Raw genomic sequence first — 8,996 nt, forward strand, 5'->3', positions numbered from 1 at the left:
TTCTTCTTCTTCTTCTTCTTCTTCTTCTTCTTCTTCTTCTTCTTCTTCTTCTTCTTCTTCTTCTTCTTCTTCTTCTTCTTCTTCTCTCTCCTCTTTCTTCCCTCCCCTTCTCCTCTTAGGGACCTTAGGGAACATCAGGCCCAATTCTTCATTTTACAGATGAAGAAATCAAATCCATTAAGTGACTTGACCAGGGTCACAAAATTCTAGTGATAGAGTCCAAGTTTCTTGATTCCTGGTCTGAGGCGCTTTACACAGCTTTACTTTGCCTCTCCATTCATTAGAACCAGATGTTTTACAGAAAATAAATACTCATATATTTAGTCTGTGACTTTTGTAAGCCATTCTCCAAGGAGAAGGAGAGGAGAAGGGAGGGAAAAAATAGACATTTATATAGTGCTTACTATGTGTCAAGCACTGTGCTAAATTCTTTTTATATCTATCTCATTTAATACAACAGACCAATCCCAAGGGAGTTGTCCCAAAAGGTTCAAAGAGCAGACCTGAAGCTGCTAGCCCTAGATGTCGGGACTGTTATATTTCAACCCTTCTGAATGGGTTGCAAAATTATGCATTTCCCCAAGCAAACAGTAAGTTTTGTTTTCTGATTTTGCTTGGGTTTTTGTTTTTTTGAGTTGTTTGGGTGAGTTTTTTGGTAGGAAGTGGAAGTTGCCAGGTAGATAAACACCAAAATAAACATCTTTGAGGCCCCAAATCTGGCTGATTTTTTTTTACTTTCTAACTGTAGTGGTTATGGCATCTTGAAGACACAGCCTTATCAACCTGGACTTTATAGCTTAAATCTCAGTAAGGTAGAAGCTCCAGAGAGAGACAAGGCAGGCTCTTGTCTCATGGCTTCAAATTCACAATTCCTACCCTTCTCACTCTTTTAAAGCCCATTCATATGATGACCAACAGTGTATTCCCACAGTGCCCAGTTCCCCTCATACAGATTATCTATTTTGCTGTGGGACCCTTTATAAAAAACTATCTGCTGATGCTTCATTTTCTGGATACTTTGGCTAAGTTTTTTCTTTTTTAAGGGTTGGTGGCAAAATACTGTTAATATTTTGTAGGACCTTGGGATAAACTGGGGCACAATCCAAAGTCTTCCCAACAGTCTTTAATCTCTGGCCTTGATTTCATTGATCACATTTTTAAAAGATAAATCAGTGGGCACTGATTTGACCACATTTTTTGCTAGCATCCAATTGTCTGTGACTTAAACCAAAACACAAAGCAATAGGTTTTCTGAAACATGTACCCAAGGGCATACAACCTGTTTCTTAAGTACCCTTAATTTAAGATCTACCTTTTATTGGCAAATTGATTGGCTGTGAGCCAATTTATTATTCACTTATACCCTTTACTTATTCACAAGAGAACTCTAGCTGTGGGGGTTACACTTCTCTCCCCCAACCAAAATCAGGTAACCTTCCATCAACTGACCACTTGAGGATACCCATTGAAGTTTCTTTGGTTGAAGGATCTTGTATATTTGGGTAATGAAAATGGAACAACTTAAGCATGATTAGGACTATGAGGCGGGGAGGGGGGGAGGGAGGGAGAGAAAAAAGAGCTGTTTCCAATAAATGATGCCCAGAGCTAACATGTGGAAGTGATAAACAGTAGCATCTACAAATAAGGCTTGAGAAAACCAATACATATGCCAACAAAGAGCATCCAAAGTACCCACTGATAGAAACAAAATGCCTCTTCTCAGTTCACGGGGTCCCTAGCTGGATGGTAGGTTACAGGGTTTTCTTAGTTATATAAATAAATCAACTGTTAGAACAATGAGAATTAAACTTGCCTGACTCTATAGGAGAATTAAACTTTTTAGTAATCATATCATCCCCTTCTGGCCCTTTCCAGAGCTGAGTTTAGTTTATTATTATGTTTGATCAGTTTCAAGAATTTAGCAGATCGTTCTATTAAGGCAAATTTTTGTGACCATAAGAAATGAAGAAAAGCTTTTCCTAAAGCCACAGTGACTTTCCAGGTTACCCTGTGTTCAACATGTCCATTTAAATATGTGTTCAGCCTGGGTGGAAATGAGTGAATGGTACATTTTTTCCCCGTCTTCCGTGGTTTGATTGGCTGACTACCATCAGTCTTTGGGTGAAACAATACTATTTTCTCATGTGTTTAGTTTCCCACCGTTTCTTACTTGATGGAAGTGGATCAACAAGACCATCAATGTTAAAAAAAAAAACAGGCCTGAATTCTGTTGCTTTGAACAAAATGCAAGTGATCAAGAACTTTTTTCTACATGTGATTGTCATCCGGATTAAAGTCCAATGTTATTTTTAATCTGATCCATTCTTGGACAAAGAAAGACATGTAAGAGCTGTTTTTAGCAGTTGGGTTGTTACTTTGTAAAGTATTAAAGCACTAAAACCAATTTTTGCAATATGTAGTAAATTTTGCTTTCGTTTTGGAAAACTTCCAGTTATGACTGTCGCACTTTTTATAGCAGAACTGTATATTTAATTTCTTTCTTTTATGAAAGATTACTTCAAGTAAATGATAGCTCTGTAATCTGTGTGACCCAGCTTCTCCATCATTTGAAACAGAGAGAAGCTATAATGCCTATTCAATAAAATTAACTTATTTGTAAAGTAGCCATGTGTGAATTCTTTTGCACACTCATGGGTCAATTAGTAAGGGTACCTTACCTTTACAAAGGGCTTTTGTAGACCAGTTCATTTGATCCTAACACCAATCCTGACAGAGAAGGGGTAAGAAACATACCATGAGGTTTAAAAAGTTCAAGAGACATGGTTTCTAAGTAATGACTCATTTTATTAATAATGCTAACATTTTATTAATAAAAGGGTAAATGACATTCTCAAATGCCAAAGACCAGGCATGGTGGTAGGCTCACAGTTTATATGCCCTTGGAAAAGTGGGTGTTCCTGAGGGTGGCAATCAACTCTTACTGGTTAACAATGAGAGGCAATGAATATTACAACGAGAGGTGGACCTATTCTAATGAAGGACTGGGGGGGAGGGGGGGGAAGGATGTAACTTTATGTCATTTACTTCTAAATTGTCCAGCCCTTAAGCAATATAATCAACAAATTTATGCCCATCCAAACCTATGCAGAGCAAAATGGGCTTTTCCACCTTAGATTAAATTCCTTATAAGGTTGGGTAGGGTTTGACCAAGATTGAGAAGAGAGTTAATTCAATCTTATTATCAGAAATGTCTTTCAGAGACTAAACTTTGAGGACTTTAAGAAAAAGAGGAAGAACTCTGGATCTCCTCAAATCATTGGTTATTAGTAATCATTTTTCTCAATACAACTTAAGAGATTTGCATTCATAAAGCCAGTAATTTCAGAGTACAAATTCAGACCTAGGTCTTCTGACTCCTGGTCTAGAGTCCAACTACACCACAGTGCTGGGTTCTCGATGCACTCCTAGGATCATTGAACTTCAGGGGTTCTAATCCCCTACATTTCAAAGATGAGGAATTTAACGACCAATGTGACTTTCATAAGGACACTAATTATTCAGTCAATTCATTTGTGAACAACTCTGGATTTTCTAAGCAAAGATAGGGGAAAAGTTTGTCATTTCCTTCTCCAGCTCATTTTACAGATGAGAAAGCAAAAGCAAATAGGGTTAAGTGACTTGTTGCAGCAGCAAGCACCATAGCATACCCATGGTGGCTGCCAACACAGGTTCTTAGATCTGCTTTTCTAAAGGAAAGCAACTCAAAATGGGTTAACAATCTTGCTTTAATCAAACATATGTCATTTACCTAGTTCAGGGGGAAAAGGTCAGCACCCCAAACTTCAGAGAATACAGAGGTTACAAGCAGACAACAAATACAGAGAAACAGGTCAGCAGACAGGCTTCCAGCTGTCTGACCATTACATCCATACCTAGTCAGTTACCAGAGAGGGAAGCACCAACATCTGGGTTTTCAAAGCCCAGGGGGCTCAACAGCTGCCCAGAGTCTCATCTGATCAAATCACACAACTCTTTTCAAAGTAAGCCCCGAAACAAAGCCTCACATCAGGGTATATATAGCCTTCTCCTGGCTCAGAGAATGTCACAACCTTCTTGACCCACTGCCGAATCACACAGCACCAAGGTGTGGGCATTCCTGAAAACCAAGCCTCCCCCACAGGCTCCAGGTGACCACATTCAGCCTATTAGGGGGCAGAGTATATTTTCAAATCAGGGAAGGTTCTCAGAGTCACTTAAGCCTATCAAAGGGCCAAGGGGCAGGAGAGATCTTAAATTCCCATTCCCATAACAATTGCCCAGGGTCATACAGTTACTAAGTGCCCAAGCCTGATTTGAACTCATGAAGATAAGTCTTCCTCACTTCAAGTCTGGGACTCCATCCACTGTGCCACTTTGCTCCCTCATGTAAATAAAGATCAGAGCCAGGATTTGAACTCAGATCTCACTGGAAAACAACTGATCCTGGGAGGAAGAGGATTTCTTCAGGAAGGTGAATTAGTTAGCAAAAGTGGGAAATAATACCAATGAAGAGAGAAGAAACTTAAATATAAACAGTAAAACATTTATCCTGTCATGGAAAAATCCTTTAGCAACTTCATTTGTTAGTAACTGAATAAAAACTGCAGTGAGACTTCACCAGCAATCCTCTTGTCAATAGGGGAAGGGAATAAGCATTTATTAAGCCCCAACCATAGGCCAGATACTGTGGTGTGATACAGATGTGGCCAGATACAGAGCTTTACAAATACTATCTCATTTGAGCCTTACAACTAGTCTATGAGTTAAGTGCTATTATTATCCCCATTTTACAATTGAGGAAACTGAGGCAGACAGAGGTAAAGTGATATTTCTGGGAGCACACAGCTAATAAATATCTGAGACTGGATTTGAATTCAGATCTCCCTGACATCACCTAGCTGTTAATATGAAAATAAGGCTGAGATAGACACTATAAATGACATGAGATTCTTAAATTTGCATGGTCCATTGTGAAGGACACACAGTGTACTGGAAAATGGAAATCAGAGAAGGGGGCCTTGTTGACATGACCAAACAAGGGTACTTCATGTGTTTGAAGGGAGTCACCACCTGACACCCCCTGGTCACTTTCCTAAGTTAGGGCTAGAAAGTTCCCAGTGGATGGAAGATGCATTAACTCCCTTAGGGGTACTGAAACAAAGAAGGCCACAAAATGGGACTAGCAACTCAAATGAGGAGGGAATTCTTTCATAGCACTCTTTGGTCTGTCTTTAATGTAAATATTGTGCGTAGGTCTAAAGGGTGGGTTTTCTGCTTTTTTGTCTAAATATTCTATTATGTTACAAAATATTAATTTTTTTTTCCCTAGATTCTTTCAGGGCAGAATCTGAAAGATTCCTTTCAGAGAAGGCTGCTGAGAGTACAAAAGGCCCAGTATAACTGCCAATTTAAATGTGAACTATTGTATTTAGAATTTTGCATTGTGCTTAGGAGAAGGTGGGTTGTAGCAAAAAGAATACTGGCCTGAGAGTCCCAAAATCTAGACTCTAGTCCCAGCTCTGCCACCAAATAGTTATGTGACCATAGAAACATCACCTAACTCTGGGCCTTCATTCCTTATCTTTAAAATTAGTAATTTTCTTAGCCCTGGAATCTCCACAATGAAGTGTGCATTATCCTGGTAGGTGAGTTATCTCACACGACCCACAATATACAACCAGCCTCAGCCATGCCTCACTTTAGACCCCGCAGTCACATGACTTGTTACATGACATGCCTCTCCCTTTTCCCACTCCTAGCCCCCACCTCTGGGACCAAAATCAAATCAATATTTCCATTGCTTCTGGAAAGGGTATGTCAATCCACTGCCCTATGACTCCAATCAATACCCTTGGGACTTTTCAAACCAGAACACTCCCCTTTACTGGATAGTAATTCCCTCTGTATGTTGTCTCTCCCATTAGACTATAAACTTCTTAGGGGGTGGCTAGGTGGCTCAGTGAATAGAGCACTGGTCCTGGAGTCAGGAGGACCTGAGTTCAACTCAAAGCCTTGTGACCTTGGGCAAGTTACTTAACCATAATTGCCCTGCTCTCTCCCCTCCAAAAAAAAAAAAGAATAAAACTTCTTGAGGACAGGAAGGAGCATCTCACTTTTGTATTTGTGTCCACAGGGCCTTATTAAAGGGATTTTCGTTCTTTCATTCATTCAAGAGGACAAAGAGAGTTGATCTTGATTTCTAAGGTCCTGCTCTGGTCCAAAATTCTTTGTATAAACTGGAGAATACTGATAGGCCCCTTCCCTGAGTGCCAGAGCAGATGATCTTCTTGGACATGGGGCTAGAGACCTAAGTAAAAGCCATATTTTCCCAGTGAACAGAAAAGATCACAAAGAATGATATCCTCACTCTTGGGAACATTCCTTCATAAGCATGGTCACCCCATCACCAGAAGTATTCTGATGCCAAACTTGAAATCTTAAAAGGAAGGAGGGAAACAAAAGCATCTTTAAGGTTTGACACCATGACCTCTAAGGCTCCTTCCACCCCAATCATTCTTAAATGACCAGTGGATAGTGTCAGCAGCCTTTTAAAAACCTGAGCTCCCACAGAGAGCAAAAGAGAAATCTTACCCCATGCCCACACCCTATCACATAAACCTATGCTCTCTACAAGTTTAGGTTGTATCTGGCTCCCGAACTGAACTAGATAACTGGATTGATTGAAATTTAAATTAGGAGCAGAGAAAGGGTTTGATAGGAAAGAGGAATTTGCAATGGAAATAATTTTTACTATCACTGAGGTATCAAATGGGGTTCCAGATGAAAAAGGTAAAGGGTTATTGGAAAGGACAAAGGAAAAATAATCTACAAAAGGGAAATGACATAATGAAATACCAGTTCATTAAAGAAAGTACGAGGAATTGATTCAGTTTATGACTATTTCATTCACAACAAAGAAATTTCTTCATGGAAGACAGGGAGGAAAATAGTATGGGATAGTGGGAAAATTGCTGGATTGGGGGTAGTGAATCTATTTCAATACTATCTCTGTCACTTCCTTTATGACCTTGGACACATCCTCTTATTCACCTCTCTGGGTCTTCGGTTTGGACAAGATAACCTGAAAAGATCATTCCAACTCCAAGCTGAAGAGCTGGGACATGAGTCTGTGATAGTAAGAAACTTGTAAGTTTTTGCTCTGCTATCTATTAGATTACTGGGGTGACAAACATCTTGCCTTTCAGAAGATAGCAACTTTTTTTCTTATTTTTTCCTGAAAAGTTAAAAGATCTTGGATACTTACTTTGCTTACATGCATAAGAAAGGTTCAGAATCCTGTGAAGAGAACTTCTCAACTTGTTATAATCTCTTGTGAATAGTTCTTCTCTGGACTGAATCTACAACTTGATGGATTGATCCAAGTTCCTGGTTCAGAAGTGGGCCTTAAAAGGGAGAAAAGCAAGTTGTTTTAGTGAAGGAAGAAAGAAAACCCAACACATCCTACTTGAATTAAGAGGGTTTCTATGGGGAGCACTTCAGTTGCTTTCTTAGGAAATGGGTGTTTCATAATGAGGGTTGCAACACTTTCCAAAACCAGTTCCAGAAAAGGTGGCTGAAATGCATGTCAGTGAAACATTTCTGTGTTTTTCTCTCCCAGAAGATCTTATGGTATTATTTAATGCTTTCTTAATCTATTCTTTTCAAATAGCTCTTTCAGAGCTATAGGCCTGAGCTTCCCAAGATCTGTGGGAGGTGTGGATGGAAGGAGTGAAGGATAAGAAGGGAAATTTTACTGCTTTATTTACTCCCATGATGTATCCCCTTTTCACAAATATTCTCCTGTTTCTATGGTGATGGAGGAATTAAAACTATATTAAACCAGTTCAAACCAATTAAAAACAGTTCAAACAAATTCTGACCAGTTTAAACTGGTTGTGACTGATTAAAATCAGTCTAAACAAGTTCAAACCAACTTGTTCAAACCAATTTAAACCAGTCTAAAATTAAACCAGTTCAAACAGGTTTTGACCAATTTAAACCAATTGGTTTGACCAATTCAAATTGGTTAAACCAGTCCTAAACTCATTAAAACTGGTTCTGACCAGTTCAAACCTATTCAAACCAGTTTAAACCTGTGATGCTATAGTATTATACCAAAATGAACAAGGACCTGATCGTGTTCTACCATATCATGTCTTTTCTGTTTCCTCTAGCTACAAATGATCCCCACTTGTATGCTTTGACCCTCTCATATCTCTTCTTATGATGTCTACTACCTACACTTTGAAATGAGAGGGGGAAGCTTTCAGCATGATTTTCAATTTAGAGAGTTGCCAAGGGTACTCAAGGGTTAAATTTATTTGCCCAAGGTCACACAGCCAGTAAGTGTCAGAGGCAGGACTTGAACACTTTTCTTTATTTTTGGGGGGTGGTAGTGGTGGTAGATTTATTTAGTATTTTTCCCTAGATACATGTAAAAACAGTTTCTAATATTTGTTTTAAAAACTTTGAATTCCAAATTCTCTCCTTTCTTCTCTCCCCACCTTCCTCCCCCACCACTGAGAAAGCAAGCAATCTGATATAGGTTATACATGTGTACTCATGCAAAACATTTCCATATTAGTCATGTTGTAAAAGAAAACAAAGAACCTCCCCCCCATCACTGCCCCCCACAAAAAAAAAAAACCTCAACAAAAATAAAGTTTAAAAAGTATGCTTTAATCTGTATTCAGACACTATCAGTTCTTTCTATCATTTCATCTATGGATGGCATTTTTGGTTATAAGTCCTTCAGAGCTGTCTTGAATCATTGTACTGCAGAGAATAGCTAAGTCATTCACAGCTGATCATCTTATAATATTACTGTTACTTTGTATACAGTACGTTTCACTTTGCATCAGTTCATGTAAGTCCAGGTTTTTTCTGAGAGCATCCTGCTCATCATTTCTTATAGTATAATAGTATTACATCATAATCACCTATCACAATCCTTTTTTTTTTTTTTTTGCGTTTTGGAGGGCAATTGGGGTTAAGTG

The 8,996-nt window shown here is 38.9% G+C and overlaps 1 long non-coding RNA gene across 1 annotated transcript in view; it reads right to left on the reverse strand.

Moving 5' to 3' along the window:
- LOC138169181 (uncharacterized) overlaps nt 1-7,658 on the reverse strand; it is a 16,744-nt gene extending 9,086 nt beyond the window's left edge. Inside the window, exons 1-2 of the long non-coding RNA XR_011170285.1 lie at nt 7,265-7,658; nt 2,679-2,727 (exon numbers count right to left, since the gene is read on the reverse strand). This is a non-coding gene — a long non-coding RNA (uncharacterized lncRNA). The remainder of the gene's footprint in view (nt 1-2,678; nt 2,728-7,264) is intronic.
- Between the last annotated feature and the right edge of the window lie 1,338 nt (nt 7,659-8,996).

This window comes from Petaurus breviceps, unplaced genomic scaffold (genome assembly GCF_028583685.1).
Source record: "Petaurus breviceps papuanus isolate PSGF00001 unplaced genomic scaffold, PetGlider_PUasm1.0 37, whole genome shotgun sequence".
NCBI lineage: Eukaryota > Metazoa > Chordata > Mammalia > Diprotodontia > Petauridae > Petaurus > Petaurus breviceps.